The sequence below is a fragment of the Pelecanus crispus genome, chromosome 5 (genome assembly GCF_030463565.1).
Source record: "Pelecanus crispus isolate bPelCri1 chromosome 5, bPelCri1.pri, whole genome shotgun sequence".
NCBI classification, from domain to species: Eukaryota; Metazoa; Chordata; class Aves; order Pelecaniformes; family Pelecanidae; genus Pelecanus; species Pelecanus crispus.
The window spans coordinates 7,252,531-7,269,470 of NC_134647.1; the positions used below are offsets into that span (position 1 = coordinate 7,252,531).

A 16,940-nucleotide genomic window follows, 5' to 3' on the forward strand; every position below is an offset into this window, starting at 1 on the left:
CAGCTTCTCACTTAAGCAGCTCCATTAAGTTGCTAAAAAGAAGTGAAATGAACCCTGATCAAACCAGATGAAAGTCACAATTGTTTCTGCCACACAACATTTTCTCTTTTAGTACAGAAAGCTTCTTTAAACATATCCTGCTACCGCTAAAGCAACATCAGAAGTCTACAGTCTTCCTGCGAGGTTTGAGTGCTTCACCATACAGGTCTTTTCACTTGTGACAGAACAACATTAATTGTCCTACTGAAAATACGCAGTTGCACACCTCTAGTTATGTTGGAACTCTTCCTCCAGGAATGGGCAACACACCTAGAAACAAGTTTTGTGCAAACATTGGTAAGAAGACACTGCAAAACCACATACAATTCAGTCATGATGTGAACGAGTTTATTATTCCTACGGGAAGAAGAATTCTCTGCGAAACGCTATGATCCTCAGTGGATTCTTTCCCTCCTGCCTTTCTGGTGCCTCTTCTCACTCACTTGTGGTATCAATTAGCCCTTCCACATCAAAGCCTGCTGATATGGGAATTGCTCTGAATCACAAGTGTATAAAACCTTGAAAACAAAACTAATTCTCAGTTTTTATCAGATGAGGAAGCAGATGCTATGTAATCAGATCCCTTAACACATCTCTACTAACAGATCTACTATGACAAGATAAAAAAAAATCATTGAATAGCTCTCCTGCAAGATATGGATCATTGAGACATTCAAGTGTAATCACAAATACAATTCAGCTGCCTCTCATAAGTGACTTTTCTTTCCAAATAAAACTTGTGTTTTATTTATAGCAATCTCCAGTACTTAATTAGTACTTTCCATAAATGAAAACTAGCAACAAACAGCCACCTTAAATTTAAGATAATGGACCTTGTTTGCCCCATTTTTTTTTTTAAGCAGGGATCACATATATTGCAGAAGCTGCGTTTACATAGATTTTGTTTACAGGTTTACAATCTGTTTTGATTCTCTGTACACCGGGCCACCCGGAGTAAAATTTGATTCTCCAGGCCACCCGGAGTAAAATTCCTAGTAAGGATGGATGTGAACATCCCTCTTTCATAAAGCAAATATTAGTACTTATATTTCCATTATTTCTGGAAGCACATCCTATTCAGTGGTAGCAACTGAAGCTGTTACCCACATACATGACGGATTTTATGTACAGCCGTATCCTGTAAGTGTTCGAACAGCTTACCTCAGCCTTACTGAACCTGTTTGCTCTTCCTCAATTCTCCAGAGCAAAAACCAAGAAGAAATACAGACCACTCCTTATTTTGTCATTTGCATGAGACATACAGGACTGTCTCATCTCTGATCTGTTCCTCAATTCTTTCAGTCCATTAGACCAGTCAGCTCCTAGTAACCACGAAGGAGCAGCAGATCTGAGCCAAGTTTGCTCTGAAGGGGCCTCTAAATCGAAAAAGGCTGAAAATACCTGCTGTATAGTATCCTCTTTAGAAAGTGTCCAGTGACCTTATGCCAGCTACCAGTAATTATCTGCCCCCTCCTGTCTCACAGCTAAATGAACTTGATTCACTGAGAATTTAACTCTAAGCAAAGGTGGTTATTTTCAATTATTTTCAGGTTGGGCTGCTGCCTTGTCTCTGTACCTGTTCTAGCCAGGTCATGTGTACTTCAGAGACTGCTTCTACCTGCTGCATGGCATTTATTATTTCAGGGTCTGACAGAAGCCATGATTTTACATAAGTACACTTTTCAGATCCTTCTGAATACCTTCAGCTTTTTGTAAAGTTTCTCATTACAACGTTAGGACCAGATAACTGATTTTCCTGAGCTCCCGATAGGTCTTTGAGGAACAGATTTACATCTCACTTTTTTTTGGCATTGATTTACTAAGCCAATCAAATTTTGAGATTGAGAAAACTGGTAGAAAGCAAGAACTTTGGACAGTTTGATATCATACTGGGAACCTGCACTGAGGAACAGTCTTTTTTATTTTTTAATATGCCTGGATGAATAATTTTAAAAGTAAAACCAACCAACAGCAAACCGAACAATGGAGAATGAATAAAGAGCATCAGAAGCTGTGTTAAGACGTGCTGAAAGACTGCCAGAGAACAGCAGGGAAACGTTCAGCAGTACCGCTGATCTGCCCCTCACTTAATCTATTAATCAGGATTTGGGTGGGAGCATGGGGATATTTACCAAAACTACAATGTGAAAGAGAACACAAGCTTGAAAGATGTTATCCTGAAGCACAGGGGTGTTTGGGGAAGGAAGGATTTTTTTCAGTCCCCAGGCTGACACCCAGACCAAGTGGGCCACCTCGTGCCTTACCCTCTTCGTGTGGCCACCGATGGCTACCAGGGCAAAGGGGACCTCGCACGGGCAGACTGAAGGTGAGAAGAAAAATGCAGCTACACACTCGCCCTTTGTTCTACGTACAGTACTCTGCATGGGGAGAAGACTAAATACTACCTTGAAGAAAGCGTTTATGAATCATTGATTAGCCACTGTCGTCGGCTCCAACAAAAAGGTTTTTCAAGTATGAAACCCTCATCACAGCCTATTAGATCAAATGGTTGGGAAGAGACAGAGCTGCAGTTCACAGAACCAGTCGGAGAATGACTGGGCGGAATTAAATCAACAAAGTGCAGGAAGACAGGCCTGGTATCTGCAAGACGAAACAACTTAGAGGGACAATCTTCATGCTAGAACCTGCATTTATTCCTCTGCAGGCTATCATGAACAAAGCATCAGAGGCAACAGGACATTATCAAGTAATACCGCCGAGAGTTTTCAGGCAACGCCATGCCTGTCTGGACATGGCTTGGCAAACCAGTCGGCGTGGCCATTTTGCCAGGCAGAAGTCTCTGACCATCAGAGGAAACACGCACTGGGAACAATAAAACAAGTTTTAATGGACAAAGGCAAAAGAAGTTTGACTTCCAAAATGGAAACTGGAGATATATTTCTGAAGTGTGTCAAGTACCTTTGTTGTTTGGTTGGTTTTTTTTAACGAAGTGATAAACCCATACTGAATGCGGCGCAGCAGCTGGTGATGATTCTACACAGTTTCTTTCATTGTCTTACTTCAAAAGAGGAAAGAAAAGCTCAGAGGTATTTTACTTAACCTGTACTCCTGGACCCCAAACATGATGGGCTTATCACTTCCACTGGTCTCTTAAGGTAGGTATTGGTTTCACCTGCTAATCACTGCCAAATAGACCAGTCTTAAATCAGGATCTTCACAGAGCTGAGTACTACTTGCAGAGCAGTAGTGGGCAAGTAGGTAGAAATAACATGAAAGTGATTTCTCAAAGCACATTTTATTTAGGAATCAACTAAAGTACTCTCCTATTCAAACAAATACTTGTGTTGAATATCAAGCCATCTGAAGTTGATTATCTCTAATTACCTGCACACAAAGTGTAAAGAAAGCATGGGCTACCCTCCATAAAACATATTTACAATAAATCTCATCAAAAGCTGTACAGCTATTTGCCTAACTTTCAAGAGATCTTAAGATTCAAAGCTCTTTCATACACCAATATAACATGAATTTCATCAGACAAACATATTACCTTGTTTCCCTTCCCAGAAATTGAATATTTGTCAATGTTATTCTAAATAAAGTCACTTTTCAACCTCTTAAGGCTAGACAAGAATACGTTCCCAGTCTCTTACATCTTGTGTTGGAATCATCTCAACAACTTTTTCCACTGAAAAAATGACCAGCTCATTAAAAAAGTACCACATGCATGCAAACATACAAAGAGGAATTTTCTACTCCCCCAATAATAAACCCACAAAACACTTCATAAACCTATTTTGCCCCAAGTGTTAACATGATCTTTTGCCAGCTCTCATGTCTAAGAGCAGAAGCTCAATATAACAACTATATCCAAATAGTTCTTTCAGAGTAATAATAGTGGAACAGGTGCACACAAGCAGGTGTGCATGCTCACCAGTGACCATAGCAATGTTTTATCTTTGTACTTCTATAAGGTATTACAGTCAACAAACTACTGGCAGGAATGGCTAGATAAACTGCCTTCTGCAGGGTACCCAACACACCCCGAAAGTCAAATCCAGCCTGCCAGAACCTAACCCACAGATCAGTTCACCAAGCAAATCAGTGACCCCATCCTGCTCCCTCAAAAGCGAGAAGGAAAGCGCTCTGTCAAACCGATGATCAGTTCCTGCTGACCACCTTCTCTCTGCTATCCCTTCTTTCCAGGGCTTGAGCCTCCAGGATCAAAGTCTTTCCCTCCTGGGCTGTCTGTATTTTGGCACATCATAGGACTTCCAAGATCCATCACATGACACCACTGAATATGAGTGAGTCTGGCACACCATGGGCTTATTCTGGAGTCCTGTCCAGAAACTGAGTAACAAAGCAACATTTAACAGCAACATCATGGTGCGCTTCCAAACCATGATGGCACGGAGTCTCCACAATGCCCCAGAAAGACGCTATGGAGCCTGTCCTGCCCGAAACATCAAACATCTCTATCCAACAAACTACTTCAAGCATTTAACAGCTAATGTAAACGTTAGAGTAACTTACTATGAGTGACCAACATGAGTACCGTTCAGCAGTCTCTAAGGAAAGCCTAACAAATGCCCATACCAACAAATCCCACATGCAGGTATCGCATATTCCGTCTGAATAGTGACAGTCTTTTCCCGAACAGGGCTGAACATTTCAAGAAATGAAAAGCTGTTACGAATTAACTTTTTTTTTTTCCCCTTTGGAAATATTGATATTTCACCACTGGCTGAAATAAAAGATAACCTTCCGAGGGTTAACTGGCAAATAACACCCTGTTCCTCCAACTTTTTATTCCTAGTAAATCCATAATTCAGAAACCATATATAGCTTGGCTAATTGTACAGCCAAAACCTTGGGTTTTTAAAAAAAATCTAAAGTGAGTAAGCCTTCCATTCAATGAAATCAGTTTCCAAAAACCTGTTCAAAATAAACATGCTCTAGCTACAGGTACTGATTTCATTTCTTCTCTCTAAATGATCACCAGTGAATAAAATATTATATAAGTAATATACAAGTATTACACTATCAGTGTTAATCAAGAAATCAGTTTTGGTTTTTAAATTACTGAGGAAGCAAATTATTGGGAAAAATACTGAATTGCTTTAAGGTTCACTATCTTATCAGTTCTTGGGTGAGAGAGAACACATATATGAAGCCAAAGATGGAGGAAACAAACCAACCAGATCAAAATGGTGAAGTCTGAAGTGAAAGACATTTTAAGGCCCAAGACTAAGTTACTTTCGCATCCCCACCATCTGAAGCAGTGTTCCAGTTGACTTGGGCAGTTCTAGGTAGCATCAGCTTGTGACGGCCAAACTGTTTAAGAGCCGAGAAAGCCATGCCCCTTTCTCCTTGGTCACAGAAGGACTTGTCTAACAGCCACTCATCACCCGGGTCATGCTTATCCAGTAGCATGAAAATCCTGTGGCTGATTAAACTGGCTTGAACACTGCTCAAATCCACACAAGAGACATTATCTTCCTCGCCAAATCTCAGAGACTTAAAAAAACATCCAGCTGAAGAGAGAAATTAACCATTTTTTTGTTTAAGAGTTTGTCTCGTAAGCTGATTATGCTTAGAAAAATTCATAAGACATTACTAGTAGGAAAAAAATCTGAACTTTGCAAAAGATAGGATTGTTTCTTAATTAGCAGGATTTGCATCTCTTCACAATTGATCTTCTTGAAAGAATTGCTGCGCATTTCCTATATAGCTAACTAATAAACTAAATTTTCTGCTGGATGATACAAAACACAACAACGGACATTTGAAAGGTCTATTAAGCATAGGCAGTTTTCCAATTTGTTCAGTATCATCCTTTGCTTCTCTGAAAACAGACTCAAGATATATCTAGAAAATTTAAATACAGTGTTTAGCATTTATTGAACTTAATCCCTGTCTATCACGGCAACATTTGAGTGAATGGTATTACTAATACTTTAACAGTTGCAGTCATATATATCCACCCCACTAAGTTAGAAAAACTGTAAGCTGAGAATATACTACATTTTACATTATTTGTAGTACTTCTAACATACAAAATGTTTCCTTTTCAGGGCAAGCAGAAGGGAATAGCAGTTGGGCTATGCACAGGAAGATACTTACTGAAGAAGGGAGAGTTCTATAATAGTTAAAAGGAAGGTGTGTGGGGTTTTTTTTTAACATAATATTAAAAAAAAGCTTATTTAAGTATATGTTTGCTTTAGAACCACACAATAGCAACCAAGTTTACACAAACCTAAACCAGCTTTGCGGCTTAAGTCGTAAGTTCTGGCTGCTCCTACGTGCTTCAAGCTTAAGATGTTACCCTTGCCATCCGCCAGCTCGGCTGGAAGCTACCGCCCAGCCAGGAGAAACACACGCACTTCAGTACCCACACCACAAGCCAATTCATAACCCTCTCCACAGGTCTCCAGTGAGGAAAAAAATACTACCCTCGACTGGACCATGACAGCTGAGAAACTACATATACATCCCCTGTCACCCCTGCTTCAGACACAGTAAAATCCAGCAGAGACAGGGCAGGCAGCTGGGGTCAGAGATGTCTTAAAATAGCTGCAACTAAGACTCCAGAATTTAAAAGCACATCCTCGAGGTGGTTCCAGCAGAAGAGCCCCAGCAAGGCAAAACCCAGCGCGTGTGAAATGCCCAACTTTTCCGGAGGATGGTAGTGTAGCTATAAGTGATAATGCTGAAGTCAGTAGCTCAAAATTAGGAGGATTACACTATTAGTTGTAAAAACTGTAAAGCTGAGTATGTGCAATTCTCAGGCTTTTCTCTGAATTTTCTTTCCTATCCTAAGCCTTTGAAAAATAAAGTCGAATTTTACCTCAGCTGAGAGAAAACCTAGTGCCCAGCAGAGCATGAACTGTAACTGTCTAGTTTACATCATCCAAGCTTATTAATAAAAATCCCTCAGCATTAGCCTTGCATTATTGTTCTGTAATATAAGAAACCCACTGTGCTCCTTTATTAGACAACCTAGACCATTCCCTACAGGAGTCATCTATGAGCTTCCCTGGAGAAGAAATGCAAGATTATTTCTTACAGCATATTTAAATTTCATTGCCCAGTCTAGTTTTATGGGACCCAAAAGATGGGTATTTCTACCACAATTCCTCTTGGGAAGCTATTCTATTTGAATAATCTATTGCTATTGGGGTTTTTTTCCTGGTATACAGCCAAAGTGATCTTTCCCCCTCCTTAGTTTCACTCCATTACTCGTATTCAAACAAATCATTGGCATGTGAAAGTATATTAAATTAAGACTTTTTTTCCCCTAAATACTTCAGTTACACACAATCAAGAGTTCACCGAATTGAAAATGCTAATCCTGACTTTCGTTTCTGCACGTGAAACAAATACCCGTATTAGCCAACAGAAAGTTGACTACACTGTAACAAAAATATCTTTCTCCAGCACATTCAGTTAGTTTGGGGTGGTTTGTTTTTCTGTTCTTTTGGAAATTGTAAGATTTGTGAAAAGCACTGGACTATACTCTCTGGAGACAGGTGCTTTCGTTTGCTGCAGAGAAGTTGTACAGAGCAACAGCAGCACAACACTCTCCTCATTAATCTCTACAGATTGTTATCACCTGGAAAGTTCACACTGAAATGGTACAACTGCTTTCAGCAGCCACAGATGTTATCAGGAGAGGTTTTTGGTCATTCATTTGTTGCCTTATTACCTATCATAGCAAACAGTGGACAAATTTGCACACACAGCTGCACCTTCATGGAAACGTCAAGAGGTACAGCTCATCTCAGGCCTGTTCTATGCCTCTTACCAAGCCAGTCACAAAAAGTATTACACTTTGTGCAAAAAAACAACTGATACTTATATGCTAGGAAACAGAAAAAAACCCTACACATAATTTCCAAACCCCAAAACTCAATTCTGCCAGAGGACCAAACTGCACTTGATGCTAGTTCTCCCAGACTTGAAACTGAACTCATTTCAATGGAGTGGGTAGGAAGTTTCATCCACGACAACTGATCAGGCAACACCCTAGGAAAGACAGGTAGGTCAAGAGGTAGAGCTGCACACTCACTTGCTTTGGCGGATATGATGTAGGAATCTCTGAAAGAGTAGCTATATGAAGACCTGGTGAAAACCATCAGGGGAAGCAAAACTTGACATCTCAGTCTTGGACTGCAACTAAACATGTTGACACACACAGAGGTAGAAAAGAAAATCCTACAAGTTCAGTCTAACAGAAACTGGTTTATAGAATCATTTAGGTTGGAAAAGACCTTAAAGATCAAGTCCAACTTCTGAAGTTCAAAGACAAGTACACAATTTCTCCTGTTCTATTGTTTCAAAAACATCCAGATATTAGTTGTTATGCTATACTTTTTGGATTTAAGAACAATTCCAAAATAATCTGCTTAAGCTCTATTTTTCAACAACAAAAGTGATTCAAACCTTTGCAGTTTCCTACAACTTTTAGCAATTACAGCACAGTCTTACTTGCTCAAGACAGAAGAAAATTTTCGAAGTACCTCTCTCTAGACAGACAAGTTGAATAAACTCAGCAGCCATAAGATTTTAAAATTATGGATCAGAAAGAGTGAGTCTGGAGAGCAAAAGTAGAAGTAGTATTCACATTTTTTTTTTCCTCACAAAGGTTATTTCTTTAAAATTAGTTGTTAAAATTAGAGTGTTAAAAGCTTTCTATAGCTTTCAGTTTCCATGGAACCATTTGATGCCTCACAAGAAAAGACTACTCAGCAATAACAACTTCTTGCTTTGCGACACCAAGCCCTGCTGCTTCGCCAGCAGTTGAGACCTCATAACTCACTGCTCCGATCTGCAACCTCGGACTGCTTACCTGGGCTGAGAGGGAAAGGGAGCAGGGGGTGGTGCAGTTTACCCCACATCAGGCTCCTGTGCTACAGGTCTTTCTCCAAAAGGCTAACATGTCACCTGCTCACCTGACAAAGCCTCTGCAAACTCTTTGAGGATTAACTTGAGGCCTAGGACAACATTCAAAACTATAGAAGAAATGCTGTCTTGCAAAAAGCCCAAGCTACCAAGGTGTGTATGTGTAAAACCTTACTCACGCCTTGTTGAACAGGATGTTTGCTCACTTTTTCCTCCCCCCACCCCAGCACAGTCTCCTTGTGCCATCAGTTTGTTCCTCTACAGGTAGACTGTTCTACTAAAGTTTAAAAACAACAGCCAGGTAAACACACCGCGAGCAGGCTGGCGTAGGGCTGTTGGGGTGGCCTGGCTAATCCAGGCACGGTCAAGCGCATTTCAGTTTGACAAAAGCAATGGGGTTGATAAAAGGCAGTAAGTTCTATCAGCCCAAACTCTCTTTTCATAAGCCGCTTCAGCTGCCTTCCAGAGGCTCTTGCCAGCAATATACTCCACAAGCCACTACGGCACGAACCACTACTGCAACCAGCTGTCTTTATTACCAAAAGCAGTGCCTCCTGAAAGCGCCTTGCACAGGCTGCGGACCACCCAGGCAATCGCCCACTGACATCTACACTCGAATAAGCCAAGCATCTCTCCTTGCTCTGCTGATGCCCCGGCGCAGCTGGGCTTCCAAAGTCCTCCTTTACTGGCTACGGCAAGTAAATAGATTTGGTTTCATCTTCAGTGCTGTCAAATAGGGCAGATCAAATGCAGGCACGAGTCTGCTGCTTTTTGCCTCTGTCCACATGAGACGTAACCCCACTGTGAATCACCCTGACGAGGCCGCCTCGTTAAACGTAGCGCAGTGCAATGCCCATGCTGCAGCCACAGCAAATTGCTTTCACAAAAAAGAAAAACAAACAGAAGGGAAAAAAACCCGCAATTTAATATCAGGAAATCAAGAAGTCAACTAACACCAAGTGACAAGCCCATCTTTAAAAGTGACTCTGAAAACCTCTGGGAAGGCTTAGACAGTTTATTAGTAATGCAGACTAACAGCTGATGATGCTACTGCCATGTATTTTTCCTCTCGCCACTCAGTGAGCGGAGTCTCACAACTGTTGGAGGGGACAGCACATTTCCAAACACAACTGGTATTTAAATTATTAAAAACGATGCCTGGCCTGTAAAACAATATTCAAAACTACTGACTACAGAATAAAGGTTGAATCTGCTTGATAATCTTATTAACATAACTAATCATAGCACCTAACTCTGGATACGAAGTTTACCACATACAAATCTTGAGCAGGCTACTACCTATGTAAGCTTTTCTTCCACCTCTACTTATCTTCATTCCCTGCCCCCCCCCCCTTTTTTTTTTTAAGAGAACCACACTTTAGAACATTATTGATAAGGTACTTTTCCCATAAGACAGAAACTCTCCTAATCAGAAGCCTCTCATGGGATATAATAATATTAATTCAAGTCTTCTGGATGTATTTTTACTGTATGTTTTTCCTCAGATCAACCACCTGCCCAGTGTATTTTGCAAAACTTGCAAAAATGTATTTATGCAAACTTCTTCAGTAGAAGAAGTTTCAGTTTCTTATAAACTTATCACCCACTGCAACACAAATATTCTTCTGCTGCCGTTTTCAAAAAGTTTGCTTGCTACATGCACGTAAGTAACAGGCAGAATCTACCATGACACATTCTGTGGGGACATCAAAAAAACCCCATCAAAACTAGATTTCATACATTCTGTTCCTCTGAAAAGACCATACGCAGAACGCAGTACCAGACCCAAGACTGAGATCGCACTAACTCTGACAGTCACTACGGCAATGTATTATATCAACCTACAATTACCCAAAGAAGCTAGAAACTTCAGACAGTTTGGTTTCTAGAGTAACATTTCCAGAACTGAAATAGTATGACTCAAGTCTTTAAATGAGTTCATACAGGCTGTAAGCAGAACTTTCCAAATGCATGAAAAAAACCACCTAAAAATAGGTACAAATCCAGATATATGCAAGTAATTGCTGCAATTAACTTCACACATCACAGACACAACACATGAGATGAAATGACTGTATTTTGTCCTCTGTTACAAGAACACTTACTTAATTTGACATGTAAATGTGTGTGACCACTGGTACATACGACATTCATAAAAAAAGAGTTAAAGTTTAATATTACCATTATATATTGCTCCATCCCAGAAGCTGAAGCAAACTATATGTTGAGCACTTGTTATCTAAATTCATTACAAAACATTTCTGATCTTGTCTTCAAGAGCTTCAATTACAAACAAGTGACTCTGAAATTAAACTCTGTTAATAAGGAATCCATCCGTTTTAAAATTTCAGAAAAATTGCCACCAAAGGGTCCTGTTTTGTTGCTGAGGTAATGTCTACAGATTAAGTAATTCAGAGCCCTATTGTGTTAAGTACTGCAGACAGTAAACAAGTGTCTCCTCTACAGAATTCTAAGAAATTATTAGCTAACTAATCTGAATCATTAGATTAATACATTAAGCGCTCAAAGCAACAAATGACTTGTATTTAGATTTTATTTCAACTTAAACCAGTGATTTTTTACTTAAACTCTGTATATGGAAAACGGCTGTCCTTCACAGGCTACAGGCCATGCTGATGGAGAAAACAGATCCAACAATTAGAAACTGAATATGAATAAAGCAAGCCAGGAAAATTAAAACTTTTGGGAAAAGTAGTTTTCCAAAGAAAAAGTCAACATGGAACAGAGAACTAGAAAGTATGACACCAGAGGACAAAGTTATACCAGCCATTCCTCAGGCCAGAATGAGTTCTGCACCTACACGTCATTTCAGTTGTTCAGGAAGCAACAGCTGATGCAACTAACCCCAAACCCTTTCAGAGACACCCAAGTCTAATTAGTTTTCCAAACATTTAATGCCCAAGAAAACAAACTATTTGAAAGAAGTCAAGTGCAAGTCATCACTCCCCCCCCCCCCCCCCATTCCCTTCACCTCCATTCATAACCCTGCTTATGAACTGATTTTGCAAGTGACTTGACCAACTGGAAAGTGAGCTCTTGGGAGGGAATAAACATTAAAGGAACAATCAGGAAGGAGGCCAAGAGAAAGCCTGGCTCCCAAGTTTCACCCAGTGATCCTCTCCGCTGCACAACAGAGGCAGGTACCACAGTAAGAGGCTCCCACCCCATGAACTTTGGAAGTTTCCCAACTGCTGGAGGCATTTACTCCACAAGCAGCAGCACTGCCTATGCCAAGAGCCACTCTGTTGCCGTCTCCCTGGCACACAATTGCTTTGTCTTTCTACAAAGCAGCCAGTTAAATTACACATCAGATGATAATCACCTTTGAACTACTTAAGAAGTCAAGTCACAATATAAGGCAAAGAGCAAATGTCACACAAATGAAGGTGGATGGAACTAACAGACTGTTCACTACTCAATTGATAAAGTACCACTAATTAAAGGCCAAGCAGCTGTCTATTCTAAAGCAATCCTCCAGCAAGAGTACAATCAAACTAGAGCTTCAAATAATGCTTATCAGCTAAGTGAGACGAGATCTGAAGTTTGTTTAATTTAAAAAAAAAATTGTCTCAAAAAAACCCCTTCAGCCACACAAGAAGTAAATTACCACCTTGCAAGTGCTCACAAAACCCACCAGCTTCATTCCATGTATTTAGCAATGAAATCAAGGGAGAGCACACTAGACATTTCTAATGCTTAAGAAAAAGGTTACAAGTACATAAACCAGCCTCTTTTACAGAGGTGAGAACCCAACACAGAGATTCTTCTCCCCACTCACCTAGCATCTAACTTTACGTGAAGTCCACTTTGAAATGACTTAGTCCATCTTTAATCTCTGAAGCAGCAGCATGAAAAAGAAACTAGCTTTTTCCACTGAAGCAACTGTCAAATCCTGGAAATAGCATATTACATTTGTTTTATGTCACCTGTTTTTGATGATTTCCACAGAAAGTAAAAGACAAGTAACCAATGAAACATGGCAAGTGTAGTATTTTTCACAAAAATCAAATGATAAATGGCTTATGGGAGATACAAGGCAGTATCAAGGATAGTAATCTAATGCAGGGAATTTGTACATGTGAGCTCTCTAGATTATTCCACGCCAATGAGTTTCTGAATCAGCTGAAAGAGTATCTCACTTTCCACTACGTTTCCTAAATGCTATATGCAAACACTGATCACAACAATGTTGACAGATACATGCATGCTTGCAAAGTGATTCCTTGTAAAGAACATAAAAAACCCTTTACAGCTGACAAAGAATAATTTTAAACCAGGTTACCAAAAACCACATCGGAAAGCTATCAAACTTGGGTAAAACAGAATCAAGAGAGTTGAGGGGTCTTTCCTGTTTAAGCTCGCTGCAATACTGAATGCATACTCCTGCCAAAATTCAGCTGCACCACACAAGTTGAATAGCTAAAAACATTACCAAAAAAAAGAAAAGTTTATGCAAAACAATACACACTCTATAACATAGTGTACACAACACTTAAGGAACCCCCTGAACTAAGGCAAGTGACCATCTTCTCTCAGTAACAACTACTACAACATCTAAATTGCCAGGATGAAAATACCTCCACCCCCTCACACAGTTGCAACAGTTCTCCCCTAAGTACTGAGCACAAACTGAAGGAGAGATTTCCTACTTCCATGTGAAGGGACAATTCCAATAGGCGTCCTTTTCACATGGGTGGGATGAGAAGAAATGGAAACAAAGTGCCGTAAGGACATAATCTGGAAAGTTGCTCAAGAAATGAAAGCAAGGAAGAAGTCTCTTGTGAATATGTATGCATTTTGCAGAGGGAGGAAAGGGAACCAAGAGCTAAGGTATGAAAGCCTCTTGGAGACCATACCCTTGATGTGATGGAGCAGGCATTAGACAACCACTGAGGCAAGGGCCTTCTAGTTTGTCCGAAAAATGCAGGGCCCAGGACACACATGACAGAACACAGAGCCTGTTTGGCTACCCAACTGCTCTTCCTCCTCAGCCTGATGACCTCTGCAGAGTCAGGAGTGGGCTGCCTGTCCCTCCAACTTCACTACGCCGACAGACTTCTGAAACCACGCAATTCGCACAAGTTGATACATCATCAGCACATCGTTTTGCTGCCCTTACCATTAGCTGACCGCATGGCATGTTAGCTGATTTGATGGAGATGGTTAAGGAAGCACTAACAGTGGCTCTTAAGAAGGCAAAGTGCTTAAACGTAAGTAGTGAGGGAAGACCTAAAAAAAAAGTGGGAAGGGAATGACACTGACACTTTTCAAAGCGTTAATGTTTTGATCCCAGGCACGGTATTTTGAAGATCACAGGATTTTATGATTACAAGTATCAGGTTACCGCTTTTAACGAGCGTAACAGTCTCATTTAGATTTCCTTACTTTTAGCTGTGTTTTGCCAAATACACAGGAAGCAAAAAGGGCAGCATGTTGCGGACTGCTTTTTACAGAAATGCCTGTAAGGAGCATACGAGCCTGTCACAAAAAACTGTCAGAAAAAAGTACTACAAACACCCATTTGTCATCAATGGCAGGGGGGTAAGGGATGGGGTAGTTTTGTTACCCAAGACACACAGAAGCCCACTTTGAGCATAACCCAGAACCTGGAAACAAATTCAAAACAAATTTCCAACTACAATCATTCCAACAAGGGCATAAGATGTAGAGAGAAAAAAGTGAACAGATATGGTAGAGATATGAAGAGATTGCATATGAAAGAGTGGGAAAACCACAAATGCAGTCAGAAAACAAAGGAAGAATGAATAAAAAGAGAAGTCAATGAGATCTACGTGCAAGTCTTAGCTACACTACCTATTACTGTCCTTAGCTATTTCTTTTCCACTTTAACTTGAGCTGCTAATGACAACTGGTTTTATTACCTCTCCTGTATATTTATGTTTAGGTGCTTTCAGAGGCACAAAAAAAAATTATCAACATACAGAAAAAAATAGAGATAAAAAAGTAGTTTTATAATATGCGATTTCAACTGAACAGCTAAGAACTGTAAGCAGTATGCATTGACAGTTGAAATCAGCCATTAGGCCAGAAAAAACTTGGTGGCTTTTCAAATTCATTTTATATTTGTCTATAGCATATGCAAGTTTTTAATAGCAACAAGTAGCTCACAACGCCTATGCAAGTTCAAAATGTAATTCTTTATTTTCACTGACAGTTTAAAAGCAGGCTGCAAAGTACCAAAGTTAAAAGTTTGGCAGAAAGCTGTTTCGAGGCAATATAACACCAAGGATATTTCTGGATATTTAAAATCTCAGGTTTCCAGAAGAGAGTTAAAAGTAGTTTCTGGTGATGCACCAACCCCTGCCATGTTTGCAGCTTTAATTTTTAAACAACATGCCTTTTGTATATATTTTCCTTTTCCCGAGCAAATATCCTCTTACAGAGTGGGGGGAAAATACTACGCAGTAGACACGCACTGGAAATCCTTCACAAACATTTACATTTGTCCTAGCCACACATCCCTGAAGGCCCAGATAGAGAAGCCAGGTAAAATACTTTCAGAAGTGACAGGGACTGCTAAGTGCCCCTCCGAGAAGGGATTTTTATTTCTAGAAAAATAAAGCTTTTACTAAAAAAAAAAAAAAGAGAAAAAGGAACAAACCCTTCTTTTTTTTTTAACGGTTGAACAAAATGCCTTGGCAGTCATACAAATGGCTCAGCTTCAGCAGCACTGTGGTACAAATTCCTCTAACCATATGGGATATCTATCAAAATAATGCATTCTGCTGAACTGATAAGAATAAGGAATGGCCCAGCTTGACTCTCACAGATTGTTCTTCCTGGCAGGAGGTTAGAAACAATCCTTTTTGTTCAAATACTATTTTTATAACTCTTAACACCATTTTAGAAAACAAGTTAGGAGTATCTTCACGAAGCAAAGCTGCATTTTAAAAGAAACTGTTGAATTTAGCGTATTGCAGTCAAAAACAATACTGTAAACTCATCAACAGCGCTCACGCCGTTTGGCTTGCTTTTTTTTAATCCCTTCTTTGTGCTCCTTCTCAACTACTGCTGCTCGCAAACAGTCTCGGCCCGACGCAAATTTCACCGGACCCCAGCGAATTTCAGCAGATGACATCATCAGGTGAAACCCAGCGTTAGTCCCGCTCCACTTCCTGACCACGTCTAAAATGGTGCGCGGATGAATCAAGCGTGAGCCTTTCAACATTATTCACTTGCTGCCACAGCCTCCCCGAAAGTTTGCCCCGGCCCAAAGAAGGCAGCCAAAACCCCCAATTTTTTATTTTTTTTTTTTTTCCCCCTTACAAGATGAGAACGTCCCAGAGCAAACTGTCCCAGGGCGGTTTGGGACGGTCAGAGCCCAGGGGAAAACACCGCGTTCGAACCGTTCCCTGGGAATGGGAATGCCTCCCGCCGCCCTGCCGCCCAGAGCACTCATGCCAGGGCCTGCAGGAGCCCATTACGAAGCGCGTCCTGCCCAAGGTATAGATTCCATACGTGCAAACACCACCGGTCACAAGCCCCTCCGCTGCGGCGTGCCGGGCCAGCGCCGGCTCGGCGGCCGAGGAGGCTCCGCCAGAGCGAAGGCGAGGGGCAAGGGCGGCCGCGGCCCCCCCGCACCAGCGCGGCCCGCCGCTCCCCGCCGCCCCCGGGAAGGGCCCCGCAGGCCGCTGCCCTGGGCAGGGGGGCCCGGCCCGCCCCGCCGCCACGGGCGACGGCGGGGGGACAGCGCAACAAAGGCCTCTCCCCCCCTCCCCAAACACCCCCCCGGCCCGGGGCGGGACGTACCGGAGCGCGGCGCTGGCTGGGCGGCGCGGCGGGTTTCATACTGCCGGAGCGGGGGAAGGCGTGGCGGTCACCGGCGCCCGGCGGGAGGGGGAAGCGGCGAGGCCGGGCGGTGGCGGAGCCGCATCGCTGCCCGCCCCGAGACCCGCTGCCGCCCCTCGCCCGCGCTCGGCACCTCGCGGCTCCCGTACGGCCCCGCCGCCGCCGCACTTCCGGGAAGGGAGGGGCCACGCCGCCCCGCGCCGCGC

General features: G+C 41.7%; 1 protein-coding gene across 2 annotated transcripts in view; it reads right to left on the minus strand.

Annotated features, from left to right (window-relative positions):
- Nucleotides 1-16,723, minus strand: part of SPOPL (speckle type BTB/POZ protein like) — a 35,861-nt gene extending 19,138 nt beyond the window's left edge. For both annotated transcript variants that reach the window (XR_012831072.1, XM_075711058.1), the window contains exon 1: nt 16,696-16,723. The gene's annotated coding sequence lies outside the window, so the exon portion shown is untranslated. The remainder of the gene's footprint in view (nt 1-16,695) is intronic.
- Between the last annotated feature and the right edge of the window lie 217 nt (nt 16,724-16,940).